Genomic DNA, 16,543 nt, shown 5'->3' on the forward strand with positions numbered 1-16,543 from the left:
ACTCACCAAGTCACAGCCAGCACTGGATTCAGTGGCCCATCTTGTCTCCTGCTACTGAAACTCCTCTTGTGGTTTGTGTAATAAGAATATGTTGAAGCTCAGATTTCGAGACTCCCGCAGGAGTGCTAGAACCCATGAGGTGCGTAAGTATATAAAAAAAATTTAAATAAGAAAATCACTTAGAAACCCCTGCATTAAAAAGAGATGGGGATAACAAAAATAAAACATCTGCCAACTAGGCTCTATCATCAAAAGGTGTCCGTGCAATCTTGATTTTGTGTCCATTGCTGCCTTACGACATTACCTTTGAATACATTTACAAATACCTCTTCCCACTCTGTGAATACATAGAGGGGCAGAATTAGCTCTGAGCTGCTAGAAACCAGCATTTACCGACTGCAAAGTTCCAGAACTCACAACATCAGCAAAGCGTGCTTAGAAAAGCTATACTGAATCTGAGAGCACCATGCTCTTTCCATAACGATAAAGAGCTGTGACAACAGTTTTGGTTGGTATCTCATTCAAGGCAAATAAAAATCCTAGCAGTGGAATAATCAAGTGTTTTGGTTGGTATGCACCCTTCTGCTCATCACCACAATAAGCAATGAACAGCACTAGCAGAAAGTGATCGACACCAGTGTGAAACAAACAACTGCTGCCACGCTGCAGCAGTGGGTGTCACTGTTGTCAGAGTGTGCCCAGTATATCCGATTAGAAAAACTGAATTACATTAAATTGAACTTTCAGTTTTTCTCCTCTTCAGTTTAAATGCCTTTCTGAACACAAAGGCATTCATTAACGTGGAACTGAAAGTTTTATAGGCAGCATGAAATATGAGACGTGCATTTAAGCCAGTTTGAAAGCTGGGCTGTTGGATGCCCTAGGCAGGACCTTCCTACCTCTTCATGCCATGTATGCCATATAGTAAAAAGCAATCCAAAAATACTGAAAAAAGATTTGTCATATGCAAAGAACAAAAATGTCCAGACTAAGCAGGCAGAGCTTTCAGTTTTCCTTCACCCAAGGCAGTATTTGGGGACCATTCCATTACAGGAAGATGCCCAATAGGACACCTGAGCTCAAATCCTTTCCAGTGCAGAATCCAGGGATATTCTTGTCTCAGCATTGGTCAAATTCTAACAGTACTTTGCATAGTATGCTTTGCTAAACACACTGTGTAAACGGCATTTTAAAATATGACCCTAAAATTACATTAAAAATGCCTGCTAAGGTCAACATCCAGAACCGTGAAGAGCTTTGAGGAAGCATAGCCAGTGTGATTTAGTGAACAGCTCGAGAGTTATGATGACCAACTTCCTCTTTGCTATTATTCATAATGTCTGTACAAAATGTCATTTCTTTTGTTCACTAATCCCAATGCAATAAAGAAGTGCCTGCATGGATTACGATCAACTAAGAGTGCAAAGCCACTACCAAGGACTTGGTACCAGAGAACTGTAAGACTGAAAGACCTGTTCAAGATGCAATCAAGCTCCTGAGCTTATGGAAACTCACTGGTATTTTGATAAAAACTACAGGAAAAAAAAAAGCTAGGAACAGAAAACAAGGACCAGAAGCATATTGGGCTTTGCAGTTTTCTATTTCCCATACACATATCACAGCCTAACTAGATTTAGCTATTCCATACCATGCCCTCAAGATGCTTCAATGAAACCTTGCAGCCACTGACTGAATTCTAATTCTGGATCTGAGCCTTCAGATTCTTAGCAAGAATTGTATTGGTTTTTATTTCCAGCATTGCTTGGCACTTTGTAAATTAACAGTAATTTTAACCACTGAGAACAAGACAGAAGCGTTCATCTCCTGTGTGCCAAGTCACATCCTTCTGTCTGGAATTACTTTGTGGAACCACTTCTGCACCTTGGATGCCTCACCACTCTTCTGATTAGAACTTGATAAATACAGAGAGCACCAATTAGTTAACTTTTTACCATACGTAGGTACAAGCAATTACATCTTCTGCACACAAATTTCCACCTTACATGAACACCTAGACGTGCTTGTGGTTTTAGGTGTTGAGTTCCTGAGTGCTCCCCCAACTCCCGTGCAGCAATTAGAAATAAAACTCTTTGCTAGGTCACAAACAGCCCAACCAACAGAAATCCAGCAGTAAAAATATGTGACAGTTAAGATACTGCTATTTTAATGCCAATACTTTTGCCTTGATCTTTATGAAGTACGCATTTGTGAAATACCTTTTAGTCTTTCCTTTGTTGAGAGGAACACAGATCACAGTTCCCACCAGATCACCGTACAGAAGCTGTCACTCACTGGGGTTGCACAGGACCAGAAAGCGATGCAGAGAATCCAGCTGCCCCAACCCGCAGCATGAACGCCTTGCATGCCCAGTGCACCTCTTGCGCGTCCGTACCAAGCCGGCAGCTACAAGTTCCCGATGCTGTGCTGTACGGTGGTGCTGCGTGACCCCAGCTGCACACAAGCTGCTGCGCACCCAAGTTCGCTCTGCTTGGAAGTGGTTCAAGTCAGCCTAGGGGCACGCAGGCACCGGGGAGGGTTGCGTAAGGAAGACAAAGTACGCTGGCACACAGGCATGACGGTCACCATGGTATACCAGAACTCGCACCACCTGCCATCGGGGCGAGGGCTGAGCATGCTGTTCTTCCCTGCAGTTTGGTGCACATGCACCTCAGTATGCCTAGAAGGCCTGCATACGTAAGGGCCGTGTTGGCACGGGAACATATTACCTAACAGTGAAGAAACCCCACTTATTTGCTGTATGTTGTCTGCTCCACAACAGGAAAGATTCTGGAAGCGGCACGAGACCGAATGGCAGTAACAAGACATTAGAGATACTGCAGAGGGGAAAAATCCAAGGCGGTCTGAGTGACCCACCAAGCTTTTAACTCCCTTGACTTCAAGAGAAACGCATGACCTCCTCTTGCCCCAGAAGCCACTGCTCATTATTACTTCCCGTTAGACCTCTCAAAGTCCACAGGAGCTACATAAACACAGGTAAAGCTGGAAATATGCCTGAAGACAGCAAGAAAACTTATCGTCTTCCTGGGTGACTGGTAAAAGGCAAAAGCAGAGATAACTGTTTCAAAACAAAACAAACACCCTACACCTAAACAAGAATGCCACGCACAAAAGCCCCCCAACTAAGCAGAAAGGCAGCATGGAATAGGGGAGAGAACAAAGAATGTACATCCAACACTGAAAGAAGATTTTCTCAAGTTAAACTGAACGGCACCTACCAAAGTATATTCTTCAGTATCACGCTGGAAGCACTAAAACCAGAAAAGCAAGGTTTCTGCAGAGTAAGAATAGGGATACTATGTGCGTAGTGTTGAACAAAATGAAAGTCCCTTAAACACACTTTTTAACTCAGTGTTCAGCAAGCATGACGATATTAAGAGGTAATAAAAGATAGCAAAATGATAAAAATACAAACTTTCACAGTAGAAATGAAATAAAAGCTCAAGCAACTCAATATAACTCCATGCTCCTGGAGGAAATTTATCACTGAAAAGCTCAAATCCCAGAGGTAAAACTTCCCATACTAACAAGTCTCCAGTCAGATGTATGAATCTTGACAAAGCACTTGATAAGCTGCCACAACTAGTGAGGACTGAGATAAAAGCCTCCAGTAGAAGACATGCATGTAGACAACGAAATGACAAAATCAGAGATACAGGAGCAGAATTTCAAACATAATATTAGACTAGGAAGAGATTACTAACAGGTATTCAATATGCAACACCAGTACAAATACTGGGAGAATGATATAACTGAGAAATAGAGGATAGCAACATAATACAGGAAGAATAAAGCATCTGGTAGACAGGACAATGAAAAGAGTTCAATCATTTAAGAATCATTTGGGATGATACCTGTAAAATTTGTACGAGTCTCAGCACATCATTTGGAAATGACTAATGCTTGCGTTAGTTGTAGACAAATACTAAAGCCGATGTGTTTCATAAGAGAATGACTGCTCTATTCCATGCAGTTCCGGTCATTCAGCTTTTAAAAGACTTGAACCCAAATATGTGCAGGGAAGGGCTTCCAGGTTGATGGAAGACTCCATTATAGTAGGGGAAACAAGGAGACCTCATCTTGCTTATGCTAACGAAGTGAAAGCTGCAGGAGGATATACTTGCTATGTGTAAATAACAGGAGGACAAACCAAAGGAGTGTGAATAAATGCAAAGTTATGCTTAAAATCAGAATACAGCAATCAGGTTCTTAACAGTTTCTGGAAAACAGTATTAAAACAAACAAAGCCATAGCGATACTAAACTCGTTCCTGGAAGAAATTGTGTTACACAGTGCCTGTGAGAGCAGTGCAGCTCACCCAGTAATGCAGAGCCCTTCCTTCACTGGTTCACATGGTCCTGCTGCAGACCCAAAGCACCTCTTTGCTCCTTCTCATACATCTCAGCTGCTTGGATGTGTCACACACCCACTCCTTCCCTAAGCAGCTGGTGCACAACAGTCAGGGTAGTATCAGCTGTTTAAGCTCCAACAGATGAAATCAAAATCTACAGAACAGCCACAAGCAGAAGAACAAATCTTTTTATTAGGTTTTACAATGAAGTTTTAAGTACAAAATGATGCTTTGCTCAAATATGGTCCTTAATTTAGATTCCTTTCTCTCACAACAAGTGAGGTTCTCATTCTTTTTTAAGCATACACTACCTATATAAATCATTTTCACCATCACGTGTGTGCTTACATTCTGGACAACAAAGTTACAGTGCTGCTTTTGTGCATCTCATACTTCTGAGCTCTAGAAAAGAGTAAGATAAAAAGACATAGATAACATTAAGGTAATAGACAGTAAGGCTCTGTCTCAATCATATCTTACTCAATTTCCAGCTGTCAGGATGACTTCTTTGCGGTGCTCAATGCTTGCCTCTTCCACTCTCAAGAGCTGGTACATCCCATAGCTTCAATTTCCTCAGATGAGATAAAGAAAGCCTCACAGATCCAGGAGAATCTCTTTCTCCAGGACACAAACTGCTCAGGTACCCAGTTCTAGTACAAAAAAACTACCAGCTCTGTCTGTAATCAACTTGCAACAATGTTCAGCTGAAAGTTTTCTAAGAAGAACTGCACACAGAGAGGAGATGCTTACTGTTCTGACCTCTGCCGTTCAAAAACTAGCCATACCCAGCGGAGACAACCGACTGGTAGCCGAGAGTTAACTGGTAGATAACACGGCACAAGGCAGCGCGTTTGTGCACTAGCATCGGTACACAGCTGCGAGCAGCAGCAGAGCCTGGCCTCCCCACAGTGCACGCATGAATTGAACAGAAGAGAAGAGCCACTGCAAGCGACAAATGGAGTAAGCCAAAAACGTGAACATGTGTTTAGCGTGCTATTTGAGTTCAGCCTGGGGTTGTAAGAGGTCTGCTTTCGTTTGACAAAAAGCTCTGTCCAGTGGAGTTTGGGACTTGTAAGACAAAACACACATTCACTAAGTAAATAACTTTACTGCGTAAGAACGTAACAAGTTTCTGTTCAAAAATTACTTACAGATTATCCGGTTCCCAAAGGTTTTTTTTGCTTCAGAGATCACTAGCAGCCTCTACTCCAGCTTGTAGCTCTTTAGGAAGGACACTGCACAGAGAAATGTCTTATTCCTTTGGATTTCGCTATTATTTTACAGCTGCTGTTAGAACAGACTGAACATCTTAAGTTACGATGTGTGGCTTGCTTTTCCTCACATACGCCCAGAGGACAAGCATTAGGGAACCAAATGGTGTAAGCACAGAAAGTACACGCAGTATATTAAGGTTTCTCCCTCTTCCATCTCCCCCTCCAAAATATAAAGCCTGGTGATAGTTTAGCCTGTTTAAGAAACATTTCTTCAAATGTTTGAAGAAATCCAGGCTTGTTCATTCAGGAACCAGAAGACAATTCCCAAACACACAAGGCAGGAGAAATCATATCCTGGAGACATTTTTGGAAGATAGCAGCTACTGACATTTGTTTCCATGAACAAGTACAAAGAGGGCAACTAAAATAAATAGAATGATTTAAACTAGAGCCAGACAGTCTAATTACACAGTTCTACAAGATGACAACCTTGCCACGACTCGCTTTTCCAAGACTCCCACCGCGTGGCCTTGTAGCAATCCATTTTGTTTGCAAACAAAAGGAATAGCAAAAGATTGATGTCGTGCGGATCAACTGGTGTTCAGTTTGCAAAATATTTTTGTTTCGGGTTAGATATACAGGCATGGCATCAGTGCAACCAAAGGAAGAACGCATCCATGGACACTATGCTCTGAACAGAGAAATCGTACTTAAACATGCACCAGCAGTGCCCTCAATGCCACCAGTACGAATTTCAGGATCCACAACAGCCTGTCCTTTTCAGAAGTATCCAGATGCACGCTTCTGTTTTGTTTCTGGACTTTACAAACACCACCCCACAGGGAAGAATTATTGTAGACTGTGCATCAGCAACAATACCACAACATAACCCCTGAAAGTTCTCTAGAAGTCACCTTTTTTATGCTTCGGTTTAAGCTTTTTGCCTTTAAAAAAAAGTTTTAAATAAGACGACAGCGAAAATTCCAGCAGAAAAGAAACGTGAAAATGATAATCTACAAGCGGACCCACATGGGTAGCATACTTTGTCTCAGAAGAGAACTAAAGTACTTCACAGAACAGTTTGGAAAATGATTTCAGTACAATTTTCTTTGCAGGAGCGTGCAGGCAAGTTCTGAAAACCAGATGACAACTGCCAACAGGAGCTCTTCGTCACTGTCAGTAGGCCACAGGAGCCGTCACCAGCAGCCACGACAACTCACACGCCAAAAGCGCACAGAAGTCAGCGATGAAAACTGAAACTGAGGACCTAGACACTGAATGCTGCGTAAAACTGAACATCACGCATGCACGTAAAGAAAACCCGAATATCCATGCAACTCCCTGAGTCACCTTCTGTAGACATTAGGCGGTGCAGTCAGAATTGTGACCAGCCAAACCAGAAGCAGCACGATGCAGCCATCCTAGGGAGAGCTTTTCAGCAACCAGAGATGACGCAGGACCAACTGCTGCTGAGTAACAGCCGCCAAATCCACAGAGCTCAAGACCCAGCACACACACCTGCCTCAACTGCACGCTTCCTTTGTACGACTGGACAAAAAGGCAAAGATTTCACGTTTATGGGAAAGATGACAAAACCCCTCCCACTGAACACCCACCGCTGGCATCGATGAGGAAGAAAACATTATTGAGAATATTTTACCTTTTTTTTCCCGTCAAGCCGTGACACACTATGTCAGTCTGCTTTAAAATCCAGCTTTCAGAGAGATGAGAGCAATCTTCATCACTAGCACTTGTGATGTCAGCATTTCAACTATTTTCCCTTTAATTTTTCACCTTTACCATCTTGCATCTATATGGAAATGTGTACAGTTGCTACAGAAATGGTGCTAATGGAAAAAACCTACCAGCTTATCAATTACCTGTACTTGGTGTGATGAATATGAGGTGGAAATACAACAGGCATTTGGGGAAGGGAGCTGGATTTACTGTCTGTGCCAGTGAATTCTGCCTGTACCATCATCCCGTGTTTGTTCGTGGAAGTGTATCAAGCTCGGTTTGTCCAACTTGTACAAGCAAAAAACAGAGCAGTTGTTTACCCATCCAAGCAGCCAGATCTTTTGCACGTTTCCTCACTCTCTTCGGAAGAGCCTCAGTAAGTAAGGCAACTGATAAGCGACATGTTCAGACTCAACCACCACCAGCTGAATGCTAAATACTTTTATTCACCCAAGACCAGTCAGTAACTGCTGACTACCAAAGCACCTGCCTAAAAAAACAAAACATGATAGAGAAACAGCAAATCCAAGATAATGCACACATGTACACGGGATTTCAGCAAACCAAAACACATGTTACTGTCTGGTAGTAGGGACCAAGCATGCTTCTCTTCCATTGCAATCATTTAGAGGAGATGTTTTCATGAAGGAGGACAATATATTGTTATAAGACGTTATCAGACTTTTTTCTTTGTTAGCAAAACAGAAACAGTATGTTGCAGGGAAATCTTGTCTCTTTAGATACTCAAAGCAGACAAACTTACTTGAAAGTGTGAAGTTCTGGTAAAACCATCTCATTGCTTGTGCACTGACAATAATTGAAACACCAGAAAAAATAAAAGCAATTTCAGGTAAATGGATAGTATAAATGAGAGCCCTGCTGGAGCTATTTCTAAGCCATCTACCTACATTATTGATGAAAGTATTTGTTCTAGAGAAAGAATGAAATAATAAATACCTACATAGTTTGTAGAACTTGTGTAATTGATGAAGAATACAAGATTTTCCAGGAGACATCAAAAAGACATCAAGACGTAACACAAGCACTAATTTGAAGAGCATAGCTGGCAAAGCATGGGATCCAACTAAGCAAAACCATTTGTATACCTCTCTTAGCAGGAAAGGCAAGCCTCACATTCTTGATTAAAAAACAAGGGGAAAAAAAGAAACTGCAGGAGAACGATAAAATGGAGTTCTTCACAGCGTGTGACAACTCTAAACTAACCAGGGACAAAGGAAATCAAATATTTTCTCCAAATACTTCCTAAGGAGGTATAGAGACGTTATTTTGTTTGAGCCATGCTTCAAATAAGGAATGCAAAAATCATTAGCTGCTAAAGGAGCAAGCACCCTTCTGCTCAACACTGGATAAGATGAATGTAAGAGGAAAGCAGAACCCAAACCCGGACACACTTTACTGGTGTTACAGAAGTTAAGGCACAAGATGCACACACACACAAACCTGATCGGCCTGCATGGCTTCCCAGGCACAGAAAAATTGTAGGCCCTTGAGCTAAGGGATAGACAAGCATCTTCTTCCAGATCACACACAGCATGGGAATTCCTACAATTTTTACATGCCTCTAAGTACATGACAACTGATGACAAAGTATCAGCATTCGTTGGATTTACTTTTTTTCTGCATTTCAGAGTCAACTTCCAGCTCGTTCACCCCACACGAGAGCAGCATTCCCATATGCCTTCAATACAGGCCATCAAGAAGGATTTTTAAGATTATTCCTGCACTACAAGCTCAGTAAGTTCACAAGTGACACCCTGTCCAAATTCCACTTGGAAGTTTGAAATATTCAGTAGATGACTGGGTAATTATTACTCAAACATATCCTTCAGGTTAAGATGTGCAGCTGTCTCCATTTCTGCCAGATCAATGGATGCAGGCATTAAAAATTGATTCAATTACAGAAATGTGCAAGCTGAAAACTTGGATCCAGGAGTAATGACAGGAGAGACTGTAGACTATATAATTTTGGTACAGGTTTGGAGAAGAATGGTGTTTTGAATGCAAACACCCTGTTTTACAGCAGGTATCACTTCATTCTTAAGGAAATCATGCTGTTCAACTAAGACCACAATTACATTCATCTTTATGTTAATCTTTCTAACTGATAAAAAGTAAATCTTGAATGCTACATTTCATGGAAGTTCACACCCTGAGGTGGCAGGGTGTCACAAATAAGAAAACAAACACCATTCTTATGTGACCATTCAGTGATATTAACTGTATCTTTAAAAGGTTTACACTGACACCCTCAAAAAACAAACAAACAACAAAAAAACACTAGAAACTGCTACTTCAATTGCTACTGAAAACTGGAATCTCTGATCTTGGCACACTGATCAGTAAGTGTTTTGCTTTTCTTCCTAGGATCCTCAAAACCAGCACAGTGCTAAAACAAAGGAGTGGTGTGGACCTCTAGAAATCACAGCTGGATGAAAGCAGAGATCCTTGCATCCTAAAACGTTTACCAGGTAAACTTGTCTATTCTCTAGTAACTTCTTGCAGGACAGCTGTAAGAGGTCTGTCTTACATTCTGCACAGCTTGGTCAAAACAGGTATTTTTGATATCACACAAGATTCACTTGGAATAGGAAGAAAACCACGGAAAATGCCCCACCTTTGAGACCAGGTTTCATACTGTGATGCTGCAACACTTGACGGTATCAGTACCATGAAAGATTCAACTGACCTACCCATGCAGATCTCAAATTTTAGAAAAACCCAAGCTACAAATAATTTCGTGAGAAAAATAAGAAGCCTAAATATCAGATACATTTTTCTACTGCTCCAAAGAATACTGCAAGACAGCACTGAAATACCCCAATTTATTAAAGCCAAGATCATTCGGTTTAGGGAACCACCATCTGCAGTCTCTTCTGTTCAAGTGAATTATCAACTTATTTTTCTTTATACAAACTAACAATTCGTTCTCCCATTTTGTACAACCAGCAAGGAAGTTGCCTCTTCCCTGTTAAGAGAATGGCTGACCAAGGCAGTACCTCGGTTGCAGTTTGAAAATACCCCATTCCTGTAATCGGTTTCAGACTGAGCTTGCCAAGCCAGGAAGGTTCATTTTCATCACAAATGTTATGGAAACATAAACGAGAGGCAACCACCTCAAAGGCACCGCCAGTATCTTCCCGAAGAACAACTCAGCAAGCAGCTAGCCACAATAAGGTCAGGGTGTTTTTGGCCAGTGGCATACTCTGGCAACAGCTTTACCACTTAAAAGCTAAGAGATGCAAGAAGTCACACCACCTCCGAGACAATGGGGGAAAAGCAGCCTCGTGAGAAGAGCACAAACACAGCTACCAGTTTAAACACTGTGTCCATATAACGATTTACAAGACAGCTTTCTGACCCAAGACTCACATTTCCAGCAAAGCGGAGCAGGGTTCCCCAGCAGAGCTGCACGGGGCTGATAACCGCTGTCAGTGTGAGGGGCTCGCAGGCAGCAGGGCTGCCCTCCCACCGACTGCTCCATCACCAGGCACGGGGCCAACTCCGCAGCAGCTCACTCGGGGACTCAGCAGCATGCTGAAGCCAGCCCCATCCCAAAAAGAGGAATGTAACTTGTGAGTAGCGTCTCCAACAGAGGAAAGGCTCCCCTGTCTCTTCCAGATGTACTTACTGATTTTTGAGGATCGTTACTAGAAAATGTTGGCCTTCTTTACATTAGCAGAGATGCCAATTATGAGTTCCAAAACACTGCAGTTTTCTTCCTGTAAGCAAAGCACTTCAATCAATATTAGGAGATTCATAAGTAGAGAAAGCCACAAAGAACTACTGAGCAGCTGGCCTAATGATAAGATCCCAGCACCACACCCTAGTGCCCCAGGGAGAAGAGATGTCCAATTCCATTAGCGACGTGGAAGCTAACAGGGAAAGAAGACACCAGAGAAAGAGGGAGACTGGCAAGAAAACTTCAGCTGCTGAAGCCCATCGCTTCTCCTCATCGTCAGTCCCTCCTCACCCCTACAAGTACCACCATGAAGACATCTGTGAGGTTCAGTGCCAGCCCAGAAATCTGTCACCCAGCAGCTACACGGACTCCAACACACCCCAAATCAGCAAAAGAAGTCTTCTTTCCTGTTCCCCAGAGAGATATCCCTCCTGGAGGGTAACTTCATCGCTGCCCAATCCTGGTTCTGCACTTAAGACTATCACTGCATGAGAAGAATACATACAGCCATGGATACTTTAAATAAATCATTTAAATACTTTAAGAAAATCATTTAAAAACTAGCTTTTTTTTCCCCCCAGAAAAGGTACAGCTGAAATAAGTACTTCAAGCCTTCAGCTTTTCTACAATATGCTTTTGTTTACAAACAAGGGATTTAATGAGAGTTAAATAAGGGTGCAACAGCTCAGCTAGAGTTTTTCATATTAGATGCTTGCACTGTTTTTATCAAACAAGCTTCTGTTTTTAGCTATATCTATCGACATCGGCCAAGCAGATTTTATGTTCATCCATCTAACTTAGCATAAGGAATCTCTCTGAATTATTACATCGCTACTACGTAAAGTCTGTATTAAATGACTTTTCTATCACAACAGATTTCACATTTTCCTAGGTTATCCTTTATAGAAGTTTAGTCCCAACAACACACTTTCAGTTAAGGCTTTTATCATCTAATTAATTATGAAATCGAGATCAAGAATTACTCCTCATCCAAACAGTCATCCCCAAATCACAAACGCATACACCTTTGTTACTGCAAGCCTGCACTCGATGAAGAGCTCACACCTACTTTAAAAGTCACAGTGTGGACGTGCAAGAAGCACCCCCCTGCGAGCACACGGCACGGCCTCCACACCCACAGGCTCTGCAGGTTTGTCCCTAAGCTCCCCAGTGAAGGCACTCCGCTTCACTGACAAACCCCAACGTTTTTGGTGTCTGGCACGATGCCATCCTACGTTCTTTACAGGTGTGCGCGCATTGTTTGCACACGGGTAGTCCTTTCTCATCTCCTAGTCCTACAGCATTTGTTACCAAAAAGATAAGAAACTAAAGCAGTTCTCTTGTTAATACGAGACACGCAGAAATTGTTCGAAACCAGCAAACTGCAGACCCTGAACACTAGCTCAAACACAGACTGATATGAATACTTCTGCTGAGAGAAGTTAGGTTACCTTCCCTGAAACGTGAACTAGGTCTTACTGAAGAAACTTCTCCGCCACTAAGCCAGCTTCAGAGAAGAGTAAAGGCTGATTTTTCAACAGGATTAAACACAAGTCACAGCATGAAATGCAGTTTGAGCTCAGTCATTACACAGACAGAATCCACATTAAAAAAAGCCAGCAACTTAATTAAGTGCAAGGGCAAGCCATTACACGCAGGCACTGAGGAAGCTGTCTGCATGCAGGTCCTAAAGCACACCACCTGCGTATGAAGAGCTGCTGTTCTTCAAAGGTAAAGAAATGCTGTAGTTTTTTGCAAAAGTAGTTTTTCCACTTCTTTAATATGCCTTCAACTTTATACAACATCGTACATCTGGCATCCGCCTCAAGTAAAAACAGCATTGACTTTTTTTTGTTTGTTTGATCTCCTGACTACAATTCAGTTAACATCACTTTCCTCTCCAAATTCCTTTCGAGGTATTCTGGGTAGACACTTTGAACTCTGCAATACACATTGTCAGTCTAGTTACACAATTTCCACAAATACAAACTTCCTGCCAGCATAGTGAAATCTACACAACAGCATTACACGGTATTAAAAATAACCAAAGAATCTCAATTTCATACTGTGATTGAATTTGTACTGTTGCTTTTGGCACCGCTGCAATGAAGACCTTGTCCAACCTACCACAATACAAGCTTGCTTAAAGCAGAATTTAAAATCTGCTATTACCAGGACTAGAAAAGGCACACACTAGAGCGAATCAGAAAGAAAGTTACCATGCACTAGTAATGAGAAGAGCACTTCTGGCGAGGCATTTCACAAAGAACAGCAGAAGTCATTATCGAAGGGTTGTCTGGCAGAATCTGTTCCAAACCGATCCAAAACAGGCTCAGATTTGGGGTGTGGATGTAGAGGATTAGAAGGAATCATGTATCATCGATAGGGCAACCAACCACAGAATGGTTAGCCAGGCACTTTTCAAACAGGAAACAGCAAAAAAGTTTCTACCGTAGAGGGACACTGGCTATTATTGTAGAAATAGAACAGAAAGCAGTTTCATTTGAAACCGCATACCTGACATCACCCGTGCATTATTATTTATGAAAATAACAATAAAGCCTTATACCCAGCTGCTGTCCATCCTCCTCCTATCTTCAGGCAGGCCTGCAAGGCTTGGGCTTCTATCTAACCTAACACACACCTCACGTTTCTGGTTGCGCACTGTCCACCACATCCACGCTTCTCAGGAACACAGGATTAGTGGTTAGCTACGAAGAAATCTTCCTAATCGTTCAGTAATTTAGCACTTTGATCTCCAGGAGGTACTTGCAGATCACCTCAACTGTAAGGGAGGACTGAACTCAATAGATTCTACTGATCTTGTTCCAACAGGCATTTTGGAAAGGAATAACACACATTTCCATACAATTTTGACCAGGAAACATACCACAATTATTCAAAGATACTTAATGACAAGCCTGACAACTGATACCAAATCCAATTGGTCACTGTAAAAATATGTGACTAGTATTCTAAATAGAATAATGGCTTCCACAAAAGGAGGAGCTGCCACTACTCAGGTGTACTTACCAATTAAGCAAATGGAAAAACTGGCTGGTAATCAAAGACGAGGCTATTGGCAGAGTGGCCTGGAGTTGCTATCAACAGAAGCAGAGTTCAGGTGCCCTTTAACCACGCAGAGAAAGTTAGTTCTGTGACAAAGCAGGGCTGGAAACACAATGACTATGAGTCAACCACTAAGCATATGCTTTATCAATACACCTCATGATATTAGAGTTACTGATTAGTGACGGCAGAAAACAGTGATGCATTAATAGGAAAAAGAGTAGTCCAAATCGTTGGCCATCTTTTATTTTATTGATTTAGTACTTCAAACTATTTATGTGCATTTTCAAATCCAAGATGCCCACCTACAACTTAACATGTAAGTTGATTCCAGAGGCTTTCGGAAACCACAAAAATACTTTGAAGGCTTCGGGATTAGTTTCCGGCTGATTGGATAGATGGCTCTGTTACCAGGTTTCCAGTAACACCAGCAGCATTCCCTACACACTCCACCAGCCTACTGAAAAAGATGCAACAATTGTAAACTTGAGCTCTACTTCAAAGTGATTTTCAGAAACATTGCAAAGATTCCACAATGCCGCAGGTGTTTCTGCACGGAATCCGACAGAACCTCAGTTCACACAGCTGAAGAGAACTGAGATTTTTCCCAAGTCCCCAGACTTGCAAACCCAGACAAGGATTCAGGATAGAATGCAGCTTGTGCTCTAACAGCAGGAACAAATGCTCCACAAGCTGAGCTATAACCAAAGGGACAAGCTATCCACTTACTGATTTCGGCTGGTTTATGGGAACTCTGATTTGGCATTTGCCAGCTGTCTCTACCCCTGATAACTGTTTTCCATTCCTTTCTCTGCCATGACAGCAGCACAAGATTTTGTACAGCTGTAGAATAAACAGCTTGGAGGAGGGAAGGGAGAAGAAAAAGATTAATTTCTTAGCTGATTAACTTCCCTGACACAGTTCAACCTACTAGTATTTCTGCCAAAACAGACAGTGTTAGAAGTGAGCCATCAAGAAAAAAAAAAGTTGTCAATGAAAAAAGCATCTGAGGTCAAAACCTAATTTCAATTACAAACCAATCTCAATTAGCTACAACCGTGGAGGACCCCAACTTTATCATCAAGTCACAGAACTCAGCAGCAATTGCAAGATCAGACAACTAGCAACTTGTCAATAAGGTGTACTGAAAACATGAGTTATAAGAAGTTTGAGCTTTATATAAAACTAGCAAGTCAGAAGTCCACCTGTGCCTCTTACGTGCCTCTTCAGATGCAACAAACTAAGACATGAAGCTTATGAAGAAAAACTTTGAGAACTGAGACTTCAAGCTTTTCATTGGAGGCTTCAGTCTGCCCATACGTTAATCTGAGAAGCTTCTATCAGAGCAGAACATGTGCTTTGTACTAACCCCATTTATTCACTTATTGGTCCAGCTCCAGTAACTCTGTACCATTGTAACGCTTCCTCCAAACCTAAATGAAAATATAATGCTATAGGTTAGGCAATTATCCCAAACCCTGTGCACCTTAATAATGTGATAAAAGCAATCTAATTTACAAATTGCATTAAGACCACTTTCTCAGGACCTCTGCCAGTTTTTATCTAGCCACCATTATCTAAGAAATACACCTTCAACTTTTAAAACAAGATCGATGTTCTTTTTCCCCAACATGATCAATCTCAGTCAGTCTCAACGAGGAGAGCAAATTCCATAGGCTTAAAGCTGTCCCTTAATGAATAATGAGGGAGGCTCAAATCAAACAGCTTTTAATGCCATCCTACTACAACACTGGTCAGAGACTTGACTCTTAAATAGCCAGTCCTAGGTCGCTTCAGACTTAATTGATTGCAGGCAATACCACAGCTCCATTAGGAGAAAGAGATAACACCTACATATCCCCAAGCAGCAGTGCTACTGACTCCCAAGCAAACAAGATGTTCTGCACCAGATGCTGCAAACATCTAAATCGCTTTAAAAAAAGGAGATTCAACATGAAAGGCAGCATCTCAAACTTCTCTGCACCCTGCATGGCGCATTTCTTGTCTCCCCCTCTGAGCGTTTTGGCCCTCAGACAGCCGATGGACATCCAGTACAGGCAGCATAACGAAGTAAATGGAGAACTCCCAGAAATTACCTGTCAGGGTGACCACCTTTCAGCAGAGGACACCAGCAAGCCTAACCATCACTCTTACTCCATGCAGTTTCTGTTTATCCCCAGCATGCTGTTCTTTCTTCCTTAACCGACCCATGCTTAGCCCCCAAGTTATTTTTCATTCCTTGCACCGAGAACTGCTTTAACGATCTAGAAAACAATGGCAAGAGGGGCAGTGACAGCTTTTAGCCAAGCTAGTCAGCTCTAATCAGGTTAGGAAGTCTCCATTTTTTACTCAAAGATTTAAAAAACTGATTTGACTGCTTCAGTACAATTGCTAGAAACAACTGGAGTCACCAGCGGGCACGAACACTTTCACCTAATGGCAAATGCACTCTTC

The 16,543-nt window shown here is 41.9% G+C and overlaps 1 protein-coding gene across 7 annotated transcripts in view; it reads right to left on the reverse strand.

The window, feature by feature from the left end:
- RALGPS2 (Ral GEF with PH domain and SH3 binding motif 2) overlaps positions 1-16,543 on the reverse strand; it is a 144,484-nt gene that overhangs the window by 100,783 nt on the left and 27,158 nt on the right. The window contains exons 1-2 of one of the 7 annotated variants that reach the window (XM_083845888.1): positions 11,400-11,483; positions 10,970-11,060 (exon numbers count right to left, since the gene is read on the reverse strand). The exons of 4 other annotated variants lie outside the window; for them this stretch is intronic. The gene's annotated coding sequence lies outside the window, so the exon portion shown is untranslated. Of the gene's footprint in view, positions 1-2,216; positions 2,430-10,969; positions 11,061-11,399; positions 11,484-16,543 lie in introns of those variants that run through there. 2 more of the 7 variants (XM_083845887.1, XM_083845891.1) reach the window with 2 other exon arrangements.

The sequence above is a fragment of the Anser anser genome (genome assembly GCF_964211835.1).
Source record: "Anser anser genome assembly, chromosome: 8".
Lineage (NCBI taxonomy): Eukaryota > Metazoa > Chordata > Aves > Anseriformes > Anatidae > Anser > Anser anser.